Source organism: Orcinus orca, chromosome 7 (genome assembly GCF_937001465.1).
Source record: "Orcinus orca chromosome 7, mOrcOrc1.1, whole genome shotgun sequence".
Classification (NCBI taxonomy): domain Eukaryota; kingdom Metazoa; phylum Chordata; class Mammalia; order Artiodactyla; family Delphinidae; genus Orcinus; species Orcinus orca.
In genome coordinates this window covers 95,686,675-95,700,382 of record NC_064565.1, presented here as the reverse complement: position 1 = coordinate 95,700,382, position 13,708 = coordinate 95,686,675, and the positions used below count along the sequence as shown (strand labels likewise).

General features: G+C 35.9%; 1 pseudogene; it reads left to right on the top strand.

Moving 5' to 3' along the window:
* Nucleotides 1-683: 683 nt before the first annotated feature.
* LOC105747830 (18S rRNA aminocarboxypropyltransferase-like) lies at nucleotides 684-1,569 on the top strand (annotated as a pseudogene).
* Nucleotides 1,570-13,708: the final 12,139 nt, after the last annotated feature.

The following is a 13,708-nucleotide window of genomic DNA, read 5'->3' as shown; positions in this document are numbered from 1 at the left end:
AAGAAGAAACATTGAAAGTATAATGATTATAAGACTTAAAATAAGAAAAATAAAAGTACAGGGTAGAGAGAGATTAAAATAATGCCAATGTGTTTAAAGTGAAATTGTTGGATAAATGCAATCGTCTGATCGTGAAGACAGAGAAAAATTAGTTACCTAGTCCAGGTTGGATTCTCTGTGATACCAATCTTAATGTTTTGCTTTGTGATACTGATCTCAGCACTCTGATTTGATTCACTATGTTTAAACAGTTCAATTTAGGTATTTTAATTGTGGATCTTTCATTAGCTCTTGCCCCAAAGTCTGAAATTACAATTCCTGGAAATTGAAACTTTTCATAACAAAATAAAATTCCATTAGAAATATAAATATAATATAGAAAATAATTTTAAAATTTCCCATTTATATCATCTCCCATAAAATTCTAAGCAAAGACAGGCTGTATCTAAATGTGTATGTGTTTGGTAATGAGGGGTTGGGAGGTTGAGTGAAAAAGAATTTTGATTGAATCAACATATCTAAACTTTATTTAGTGACTTACAAATGTATAGCATTCTGCATAGTTTTGAGGTAATCAAAAGACTACTTAAATTATTAGGGTTATTTAGTTTAAAAGGTGAAGTGGTAACAGAGGGACTCTGGCTCCCTGCCATGGGCCACAGGAGCAAAGCTGGGTGGGGGGGATGGGGGCAGAAGGTGTCTTTTCTGGGAGTCCTGGGGCCGCTGTTGGGGTCCAGCTTCAAGTGTCTATGGAAACATTGGTAGCTGGGATGAGGGCAACCAGGGACCAGTGGGGGGCTCTCTTGCTGGCCCTGTGGGAGCTGGTCTACTGTGACCCTCCACCCAGCATCAGCCACAAGCTGACACTCCTGGACTTGGTGCACTGCCTGGGCCTGGGCCATGGGTCTGGTCCTCTTGTGCTCAGCCCTGTGGGTGCCCAGCATATGTCCTGGCAGACAGGCAGCTGGTGACACAATCAGGTGTTCCCATCCTAGACGGTTCCTGTGTCAGACTGGAGGAGATGACATTTGGGAAGATGCTGGAGAGCCTCCTGTGGCTACTGACCCACTGAGTGGCTGCCAGCGCTGTGAACTATGGCTGACCCTGCAAACTGTCTTCAGTGGAGGTTTTTGTTGCCACCTTCTGCATCCAGAGCTTTTCAGAACTTGCTGTCCTTTGGCTGCAGAAGTTTAAGTGGGGCAAGGACTTGCTGGATGTGAACCAACAGCTTCTGGGCAAGTACTTGGCTTGCAGCAGCCTGGAGTGGGTGCCCCAGGCAGGGAAGGAGCTCCTGAGTAGTGCTAAGGGGAGCCCCAGGAGGAGGAAATTGATCCCTTTGATGTGAATTCAGGGCAGGTGTTTGCAAATCCCAACAAGCCCATGGTGACACCTGGCTGCTCAGAGACAGTGTTGACAGTGGGGATGAGTCTGAGAATCAAGGCTCTGATGCCATGGGCCAAGGACACAGCAGCAGCAGAGGAGAAGGAAAGGCAAGGGAAAGGTGCCTAAGCCAGTGCACCAACAGATGTTTAGAAAGGAATCAAGAAACAGCAAAGATATACTTTCTAGACCTAATGATTGTCCTATGTGCCATGCCATCAGACTCTTGAATGAGGTTTTGAAGAGAGATAAAGTTCTTCCTTTTACTAGTGTCTTTGAATATGTCAGTAATATTGAGGTCGATTACAATTTTATTGGGTGGCTATATGTTATATTGACTTAGATGCAACTTAAATAATTTACAACATTAAAGGTAGAATTAGAAAAGGAATTGCCTTTTTTTTTAAATCACACGACATTATGCTTAAAATTGAAAAAAAATATTTTTTGTCTTCAAGAATAGTCAAAAATTTAATATGCTAATTTTATTACCCCATTAGTCAGCATTACAGATCCTCTGTTCTATTTTATTTGTTTCCTTACTGTTTATTAATTACATACACCTATTTCTTCATTTTTTATAACTATTTTAATTCTTAAAGACAACCCAAGACCTATTTTTTATTTTTCTATTCTCTTGTTTCTTTTCAAAACTTAGATCACCTTTGTCTCATTAGGGCCTCAGTGAAATAGCAGTGAGACCTACTAGCTACATCACATTGATACACTGCTGTCAATGAGATAGAGTGATCGATCCCTGCATATAACAGGTTGACAGATAATTAATTTACATCTTCTACAGAACCCAGCATAAAGCTAAACATCTAAGTGCTCCATAAATGTTTGAATTTGATATAAATAGCTTATTATATGTCTAAGGATGCTTCCTTCTAAGTATTTTGATTATATATAACTATTGTCCCCAGTATTCAAAATATAAAATATTATGTGTATTCACACACATGGCAGTATGTATATGTGTGTGTATATAGTGCAACTATCACCTGTGATAGATGAGAAAATTATAAAAACAATTTATTGTTAGTCTCTAATATTAATCTTTTTAAAAAAAATATATAGTGTTGTTAATGGTGATATTCAAATTGTTTTTTGCGTTACGTCTATATTGCCTTTACATTTGCCCTAATTCTTTTAATAATGTATTTCCTTTTATTTCAAAAATAAAGAGAATTAAGAAATAATTTATTTTATATCAAATTATTTTAGTGGTTATTTATTATAAAACCTAACCCCATGATAGTTTTAAAGTAGTCATGAATAATCCTATTTTTAATATTTAAATAATACATTGCTTGAGATTCCTACCATTTGGAAAGTCATCTCTCTGTCAGTTCCATAGCACCAAGTATTTCTATGGAAAAAAATAGAAATTTACAATATTTACTGTCAATAAACTTTAACTGTGCCAGCAAGGGGGCAGAAATGCAGAAAATTATAGACTTTTAAATGTGTGAATTGCTTGCAAGTTAGAAGGCCTGGGTAATTATGTATCTTAGATGGGTAGTGCACAATAAAACCCAGAGACAATGATAATTGAGGTGACTTCCTCTTGCTTCAGCTCTGTTATCACATAAAAGGAGCAATCTGTTTTTAATCTAAAATTTGACATGAATAAACTTGTTTTATGAGTTTTTCGGTGCTTGCTAAAACAAAGAAAGTAGCAATTTAAGAGAGTTAGGTTTATAACAATCTTTTGAAGACCCTGTAGCTAGAAATTAATCAGAATAATGTTGAACTATTAGAAAATAACTGGAGTAATTAAAAAGCACAAATCGAGTCAAATTACAAAGAGTGAAAGGCAATATCCTTTTTTTTTTTCCTATCATACAACCATGCTAAACTTCCCTTATTATTCATGAAAGAGCTTTTTAGAGTTTATGACTTATGGGGCTTCCCTGGTGGCGCTGTGGTTGAGAGTCTGCCTGCTGATGCAGGGGACACGGGTTCGAGCCCTGGTCTGGAAAGATCCCACATGCTGCAGAGCAACTAAGCCCGTGCACCACAACTACTGAGCCTGCGTGTCTGGAGCCTGTGCTCCGCAACAAGAGAGGCTGCGATAGTGAGAGGCCCGTGCACCGCGATGAAGAGTGGCCCCCACTTGCCGCAACTAGAGAAAGCCCTCGCACAGAAACAAAGACCCAACACAGCTGTAAATTAATTAATTAATTAATTTAAAAAAAAAGAGTTTATGACTTACAATGGCAATTGATCTTTGGCTTTTCCAACACTGCCTTCCAGAATCAAACTGACTTTTGACAAATACTTAGGATGAATGCCAAGAGACTTTTTGGCATAAATAACAACCATTTATGTTTTTACACAATTATTGCAAATTGTGAGAGAAGTTTAATGATTACATCAAAAACTTTATTTTGTTTTACCATTGATACCATAAGTTTGAAATGAATTATTAATCTGTGATTTATCTACCACAAATAATACAAGAGGTTAATAGAAATGCTTTTCATTTCTTATACTTTAGAGTTAACCGTTTCTACTTATTGCACATTGTGGAGGTGAGTCTTACAGAATTGATCACTTCCGGGTGTATAACCTACTAATTGCATGTTCCATGTTCATCATTCTGTTTTTTTTAATTTTGAAAAAAATTATTTATTTATTTATTTTTGGCTGCGTTGGGTCTTTGTTGCTGCGTGCGGGCTTTCTCTAGTTGCAGCGAGCGGAGGCTACTCTTTGTTGTGGTTGGTGCATGGTCTTCTCATTGTGGTGGTTTATCTCGTTGGGGAGTACGGGCTCTAGGCACACAGGCTCAGTCACTGTAGCTCGCAGGCTCTAGAGCGTAGTCTCAGTAGCTGTGGCGCACGGGCTTAGCTGCTCCGCAGCAAGTGGGATCTTCCCAGACCAGGGCTCAAACCTGTGTCCCCTGCATTGGCAGGCGGACTCTTAACCACTGTGCCACCAGGGAAGTCCCATATTCATCATTCTTGTCTTCAGCTTTCACATCCAATGTGAGGTCATAAGCAATTTAATTCACAAATTGAGTTACCACCCACAAAGTATTTTTATGATAAAACAAGGAAATATTTCCCTAGGAAGTCAGGGTTAATTGTGCGTGTGTAGTTGTTTTGGTGTTTTTTTGTTTTGTTTTCTTTCTTTTTTTTTTTCCCCAGGAAGACATAGCTCTGTAACTTTAAATTTAAAATTCACTTTGGGGAGTTTTAATATTAAAATTAATCACACACAGAGTGATTTTTTAAAATAGACATTTACCTGAATAATTTTGTCACGTAAGTTTATAAAATAAATATGTATATGAAACTATTCATGAAATTTAGCCTACATAAAATGAATCCAAATATATTTGTAATTTGACAAAACTTAGATAATACAGGTGAACCAGACAGGGAGGTGATGATCAAGTTACAGCTCATAAATTATGGTCACTGTATATGTGTGAACTGCACCTATCAAAAGACCTTGTCTAGAGCAAGAGAGTTCAAGGGAATGTATGAGGAAACTGGATAACAACATTGCTTGTTCATTTAGATTTCATTGTTTGCTGAATAACTCAATTCATTACAGCTTTGAAGATTAAAATTGAATTAATTTTAACAATACATCTGTGAGGGAGACAGAGGGTAGGATTATCACATTGAGTTGAAGGATACATTGTCTATTTGGAATGGGAAAATCATACAACATACCAGATTGTAATAGAAAGTATATTTCTATATTCTATCTAACATCTATCTCAGAGTTTTATATCTTATATACAACTAGGTTTTTGTGAATAGTTAAGAGAGAAAATGCTAGCCAAGATTCTTATGGCTGGTAGGAAAAATATGGCCGTTTATGAACTATAGTTTTGTTAACCTCCATTCCTTGTTTTGGTTGGTTGTGTTCCTTATTTAACTTGGTGGAGAATCTTGGTAAGCTAGCACAAAATGATCTAAATCAAATTCTATTAAGGACTTTATTTTGATTAGTCCCTAAACGTTTGTTTTGACTTTTAATTTCATAAATTCTGAATTTCACATTTAGGAAAGTAGATTTACTGAATATACCTTTATATTCTTAACAGTTCTGGAGAATCAAAGCAGATAACCTTGGTTATGCAATTAGTCATGACATCGGAAGGGTGACGGGCAATACTCAGTCTCCTAAATTGGTTTACTGCTTTTCCTCGCTGTGTACATCAGCCAGCTCATTGCCATTGCTCATTCCTCTACCTGTTGGTCTCTGTATTACTGTGAATTCTGTCTCCTTTGCTCTCTCCATGTCTCTTTCCCACTCCCTCTGGCCCCTTCAGTCTTATTCCCCTAATGACAACACATATACATATAAACATAAATGCAGTTATGTCTATAAGTGGGTGTATGTGGGTGTTACCTTGAGAAACAGACACATGCCTTCAAATTAGAGAAATAACAGCATACTTACATTGATCATGCCTTCGTTAATTGCATCCTCTCAGATCCTAGAGGCACTCAACGTTTTCCTCAGGCAGGTGACAGAAGATTTATTGTCATTAGATTCTTACCTATGTACATTAATCCTACAGTAATAAATGCATGCATTCCCCCAAACTGGAGAGTTCAGTGGCTTCAAAATCCCTCTCTTTAGATAATCATTTTGCCTCGTAAGCTACTTATCATAATGTGTAAAACATTAACCTTTAATCTCATATTTACCTTTGTAATAGACTTTACACTAATGAAAAAGTTTCAGGTAGATTAATTGTATTAAAATATGGTAAGTAATATGTTTGAAAATGTGCTTTTAACTTATTTCTCAGAATATGCTGAGGCTTATAAAATTGTCATTGGTTTTTATTCCAAGTTGGATTTTCTATTATTCCTTTTATTCTCTTTTTAAAATTTGTATGTTTTGATTAAAATTCAGAAACCAAGCTAAAGAAAAACTAAAGAAAAACTAAAGAAAAACTAAAAAAAAGCTAAAGAAAAAAGTAAATTTCAAGTTGTTCTAGGAAGATTCTATCTTATCTAAACTGTAGTATAGTACAGCTGATCTTCTACTTGCTATGAGGATGCTTTAGGGTAAAGGATTTTTAGGAGCAGAAATTCAGGATATATACACAGATTAAAATGGTTCTTTATATCGAGGCTTCCCAGACTTTTAGGCTTTATGAATTAGCAATTTTTTTTTCATTTGTTTGGAGGGACTGGTGTATGGTTGCCAGCTCTCTTTTGCCAAGGAAGAAAGTTAAAAATATCAGCTAGCAATTACTATTAGAGAAGGAATATTTCACATACACACACACACAATGAAGAGAACTTAAACTCAGAATAAAATATATGGGCCTTTACGAGTAATGATACCTGGAACCATATGCAGGATATTTTTAATATAGATGTTTTTAACATCTGAATGCTGACATGTTATAGCATAAAGTTACATTACATGTAATATCTTCATTAAACAATTTTGACAAGTCTGAGCTCTAAATTTGTTGGTAGTGCAACACCAACTGGTGCTCTCTCATTGTTTACTCCTTTACTTTGTTTTCCATCACATTGCTGAAAATCAAGTTTCACAAGTTAATGAAAATAGAAACAATTCTATTAATAAGAGTTATATTAAATTTAAATATTCTGAGAAAAATGAGATAAGCCATAGAAATATGGCCTTCATATCTCCAGGAGTTTACTTCCTTTCCTTTGGACAAGAAAGAAATCATAACATTAGCTAAGGCTGAGAAAAGTGACTCAGTGAAGAGCCTTTCCCCAAACTACCCAGCTTTGGGTTCTAATGGTGGAAAACATTAACTGAGGATAAAGTAACCCATGAAGACTTCTTAAACTGATACCAAACTGCCAACAATTGGGAATGATGTTCCCATAGTACTTTTTGAAACAAGGTTAAAAATTCAGTAACATGGATGGGCCTAGAGATTATCATACTGAGTGAAGTAAGTCAGACAAAGACAAATATTACTTATATGTGGAATGTAAAGTAATAAAAATGCAAATGAACTTATTTTCAAAAAAGAAATAGACCCACAGGCGTAGAAAACAAACTTATGGTTACCAAAGGAAAAAGGGGTGAGGAAGGGATAAGTTAGGAGGTTGGGATTAATATATACGCATTACTATATATAAAATAGATAACTGACAAGGATCTACTGTATAGCACAGGTAACTATACTCAATATTTTTAATAGCCTATAAGGGAAAATAATCTATATACTAAACTGAACTACTTTGCTTCTGTACACCTGAAACATTGTAAATCATCTATACTTCAATTAAAAAAAATTTTTTTAATGTTTATTGCAATGTTACTTGGTAACAACCTAAATTTCAATCAATAGAAGTATGGAGTAATTAATTTTGTTATAGGTATACAATGGAATAATATATAGCAAATTAAAGTAAATGAATGACTGTTTTCAATATAACATGGTTGAAAGATAATGTTGAATGAAAGAGAAGAGGCACAAGAGTGTATAGTCTCTATAATTCACTTGTGTCATTTTATTGATACACAGGTAAAACTAATCTGTGCTTCTAGATGTCAGGTTGCCATTTGAAAGGTGAGAGTGTAGTGACTGTGAAGAGACACAAAGGGAACTCCTGGGCATTGACAGTGCTTTATATCTTCACCTAGGTGGTGATTACACAAGTGATTCACGTTGTGAAACTTTATTGAAGTGTATATTTATGATTAGTTCACCCTTCTATGTATATTTCAAAAATATATTTATTTAAGAATTAAGTATCCAAATACAGGGAATGTAGTATTAAAACTAGCTAAAGTGTTCTTTTTTCCTGCCCAGCAAATTGGGACTTCCAACTCAGGACTCCATGATTTTTTAGATAATAAAACTACTCTGATAATCATCTCTGTATTTTCTCACTGAGAATAGATTTGTAGTTTCATAAAATCTAGGTCTAGATTTGTTGTTGGTCTTGTTGTTAATAATTTATATTCTCAAGCTACGAATTGAGAAAATTCAGAATACCATAACATTATTCCTTTGGTTGATATGATCTACCTTTACCCCCAGGGCTATATTTTGAATTGTAGGTTGTTAAGAATAAGAACATATCTATTAAACAAGAAACTAAAGCTCCCCTTCCCAAACACACACAACCATACTCATAGAGGAATCTTGCAATGACTCCTTTTTGAGTCATTGTAACTAAAAATTCATTTATTATTGAGTCTTTGTCATATATTTACACAAATTGTGGTAAACATAACAGGATTGTTGTCTCTCATTGAGCATAAACAGTGAAAAGTCCTAAGCAGAGGAAAAAAAAAACATATTTCTGATACTTGTAAGGGAGGTTTTGGTGTGTGTGCTTGGGAATGAAGTAAGAAGAATAAATTGGGGATATTTGCTTCTGCCTGGGAGTCAATAACTATTTTTATATAAAGGCAGCAGTTCAGGGTGTTGCCTCCATGTAACTGGGGAGTCTGTACTTCTTTTTGCTAAGAAAGAAGCTAATGACCTCCAGACCTGGGCCATCAAGGAGTAATGAGTTTGCCTAGTAGAGTACTGGTCTGAATCTGCCAGGGGTCACCAGTAGATTATAAACAGCCATGAGGGTTGTCTTTTTTTTTTTTTAACATCTTTATTAGAGTATAATTGCTTTACAATGGTGTGTTAGTTTCTGCTGTATAACAAAGTGAATCAGCTATACATATACATATATCCCCATATCTCTTTCCCTCTTGCATCTCCCTCCCTCTCACCCTCCCTATCCCACCGCCCTAGGTGGTCACAAAGCACCAGCTGATCGCCCTGTGCTATGCAGCTGCTTCCCACTAGCTATCGGTTTTACATTTGGTAATGTCATTTTTAATGTAAGTCACACAAGTAGACTTAAGCGGTTTTCCAGAGTCATACGACTGAAGTTATCACCTTAGAATAAAGGGCTTGACCTAAAATGGATAAAGAATAGATTCCCAATTAAAAGAAAAGCAGCATAAACTGCTCACTCTGAACCTATCAACTCATTGACAGAGTACAAGTGAAGGAAAGAAAGAGCAAGATTTGTGGTTGATTCAGTCTCTTTCTCACCAATAAATCATGTAAGGATCTGGTCTGCATGTCCAGCTCAGAGCCACATATGCATTAAGAAGCTCTGTGGAGTCTCAGAGGCTGGTCTACTCAATGCTATTCTTATATCACCCTCAGAAGTAAGACCTGTGTCTCCTCAAGCAGAGGAAAGGATGATAGTGGAAGAGAAGCACAAACTGACAGGACTAGACCCAATAATAAGCTGTGGTGATAAGTCTATCAGGCCAACCACAATTTCATTAAAAATTTTTGAAGTGAAGATAGTATGCCACTGGTGGTATCTTTATTTTTTATTTAATTTTATTTTATGGGGAAGATCTCTAAATTCTAGCCACCAGTAAAAGCAGCAGAGAAGGGATCATGCAACTCACTCACTTTCTTTTTAAACAGTATTCAGCTAAGAAAAGCCTAATCTCTTGGAGTGAACAGTAGGATTCCAAAGGAGAAAGAGTGAAACATCTTTTTTTTTTTTTTCATTTATTTAGACAAACTACTATTGCAGTAAACTAAGATAACCTCCCCCAGATAAAATATCGAAGCTTTTATGTAGGGTAGTGTTTTCTAGTTTAAGGCCAGTGTCGGTATAGACTTAGCATAATATCTATCATCTTTCCTATACAAGTCTTTCTCAACTTACAGTGGGGTTACATAACCATCATGGGTTGAAAATACCTTAATTTGAAAATGCATTCAATATACCTAACCAACTGAACATCATTAAGCCTAACTTAAATGCACTAAGAATATTAGCCTACAGTTGGGCGATATCATCCAACTCAGAACCTAGTTTATAATAAAGTGTTGAATATCTCACGTAATTTATTGAATACTGCACTGAAAGTGTAAAACAGAATGATTGTGTGAGTACAGAATGGTAGTAAGTGCATCCGACGTTTAACCCCCGTGATTAGAGTGTCTGACGGGGAGCTGACGGGGAGCTGCTGCCCAGCATTAGAAGAGGGTATTTTGTACCACATATGGCTAGCCCAGGAAAAGATCAAAAAACTTGAAGTACAGTTCTTACTGAATGCGTATTGCTTTTGCATCATAAAGCAGAAAAATCCATCGATCCATTATAAGTCAGGGACTGCCTGTATTAAAACATATGATACTGACCCTGAGTCATTAAAAGAAAATGTTAAGTATAGTCCTCATTTACTGTTCTTTTACTGCAAGTCAGAGGGCTTTTCCATGGCTTGAGCATGGAGCGATGTGTGCAGAATACTGGTTTTGGATGATTAGTCTGCTAATGATAGATGGATTAAAATTTGAAGATATTGGAAGTGTTCAAGACCCAAAACAGACTGACATTGAATTGAATGATGAGGGCCTAGACTAGACTATGAGCAGTGGAAACTGAATGGAAGTTATAGATAATGACAGCAATAATACAATGTATGTTGAGGCTTATTAATAATTTTAACTGTTTTATGTGGCTATTTCACCAAATGTCCTTATAGCAGAGAATATCAACACAGATCTTATCGAGATTAATAAAAGCACCTAACAAGGTGGATATTATTCCGAGTGCTTCATAAAAGTAAAATGTAGAATGCTTAGCCTCTGGTCATATCTCTTCTGCTTTTGAAAAAACAAAAATTCTTAAGAAACTATTCTCAAAAAATTGGTATTGAAATTGCTGTATTCTAAACATTCAGCGCATGTATTTCTTGTGTGCTTTTTCACTTACCCTCTCACCACAATGAGACAAAAACATCTTGAAGACGAGGACCATTTTATGCCCTCTTTAATTCCTAAGGGTAATTGAAAATTTCAGTTTTTTCCTTCCTATGTTGGGGGGGAAAAAAGAACCAACAAAACAACAGTTTTCTTCTACTGTTTTTCTTTCCCCCCTGAGTCTGGTGTGAGTCTCACACAAAATACTCACATTCCTGACAATTCTGGCCACCAAATGAATGCAGGTTTTTCCCCCACACCAAGTAATTCTCTGTGACACCGGCTGGGTGTCCTACAATTTAATTCGTTCTAACATTATCTCCTTGAAGATAGCATCAGATTCCAAAGGTTAAGGAACAGTCCCACAGTTCTGCCTCCCCCTCCATTTCAGATTCCAGTTGTAAACCCAGGTTATCACCTGTGCTTCTTACCAACCAGCTGTAGATCTAATGTTCCAAAGACCTTCCTCCTTGGACTCTTATTAGTTTGCTATAGCAGCTCACAGAACTCAGAACACTTATGTTTATCAGTTTATTAAAGGATCTGATAAAGGATACAGATGAACATCTAGATGGAAAAGGTGCATAGGGCAAGGTATGCGGAGACGGGTGTGGAGCTTCCATGCCCTCTCTGCTCCCACTGTCCCAGAACTTCCACATGTTCACCAACCTGGAAGCTCTCTGAACGACAATTACTGGAATATTATAGAGGCTTCCTCATATGGGCATGGTCAATTATTACCTGCATCTCCAACCCTTTTCCCCTCTCTGGAGGGTGAGGGGTGAGGCTGAAAATACCCAGCTTCTAACCATGGCTTAGTCTTTCTGGTGACCAGCTCACCTCCGAGGAGCCCACCCAGAGTTGCCTCATTACAACAAAAGATGCTTCTAGTCTTTTATCACTTAGGAATTTATGAGGGTTTTAGGCGCCCTGTGTCAGGGACAGGGTCAAAACCAATATTAGAACAAGAGATGCCACTTAGTCTTCTCATCAGTTAGAAAATTAACAAGGGTTTTTGGATCTCTGTGCCGGGAACTGGGGACAGATATATATATGTAAAATAGTACTCACTGCAAGATATACCATGTGATTCTGATAAATAAGGTTCAGTTTTACAGTAACCATGTTATTCAACTCACACGTATTTCTTGTTTATCATATTTTAAAACTTTTGACAAATCATTTTTTAATATAAACATGAAAGAGAAGTAAGGGCTACTAGTCTAGCAAAGGAGGAAACTATACTGGATTCAAAATAATTGAATCCACTAGATGCTTTGCTTCTGCTGTTTTGACCTAGTGCATATTTTAAAATTATTTTCTGGATTGAAATGTATTAAGGAAATTTAATTTCTGAACATATCTTTTGGATGTAATTTTCCATTCTGCCTTTTTTCCCTACCAAATTTATTTTCATTGGATACATTATTTTCCTTGTAGATCTTAAAATGATGATTTGCTTCATTAGTACATATTATCTGCTGGGTTTTCTCATTTGTGAATTTTCTTTTATAAAGCTTTCATTTTTTAACTGAGTCCCATTTTCTCAGGTCAGCTTTTGTGCATTTTCTGTCAATTTTTATTCAAAACAAAATTTGTTGCATGCCGTTTTATCTGTTATTAGTTTTATTGCAGGTTGATTAGTTCTAAAAGTATAATTCATTTCAAATATGAGTCTCAGAAACAATTTAGATCAGCTGCAGTTCCGTAATTGTGTTGACTCTCAGGCAGAGCAGGGTCAAAACAACCTTTGAGTCAGATGGCAAGGTCCCAATGTCCCACCTTAAACTTAATACATATAATTGTGAGCACATCAGAATCTAAACTCCTCAAAATATGAAGATAATTGCTACTATTACTTAGTTTTAGATATCCTGCAGTTCTAAGAAAAAGAAAAAATAATTTTAGCTAGCACTGTCCTGTTTGTGGTGAGTATTGCAGTCTTGATTAATGAACCATGATCTAGTCCATTCATTAATGTGAATTAATATGAATATTAATTCATATTTTCCAGACATATGAATTAATATCATTCTTCAAGCACATTATTCTTTGTACACTTCATCCATGACAACTCCACCATCTGAAATGACCTTTTTCACCATCTCTGCCAATTGTTAACTCATTGATAAGTCTTATCTGATTACCCCAACCTAAAAGCCTTTCTGTTTTCTGAGTACCTGTAGAAAGCTGTTCTTTCATATACTATTTAATATCTGAAGTTATCTCTAATTATCTTTCTCCTCTGCTTGATTTTATGTTTATTGAGAGTAAGAATAAGACTTATTAATAATAGTTCTTTCTGTAATCCTTGGTGCAGTTTCTCACCTTTGTTGAATAAATAAATACGTGTCAGGTAAATAAATTTTTGATTGCTGCTTACGTAGAGGATAAGTGAACATAAACTTGCAATGGAGAAACTCAAAACCCAACCTCAACATGTAACAGAATTTCTACCCAGATTTAGACAAAGCATTCACAGAACTCCCAGAGGATAATTGCTAATAGAACAAGTTGCTGCTTACCACTGTAGCTTAAATGGGAAGGAGGGGTAATTAAAAATTTGCAGCTCTCAGCAAACAAGTACACAATTCTATGAGAACTGTAATGGAAGCTTAGAAA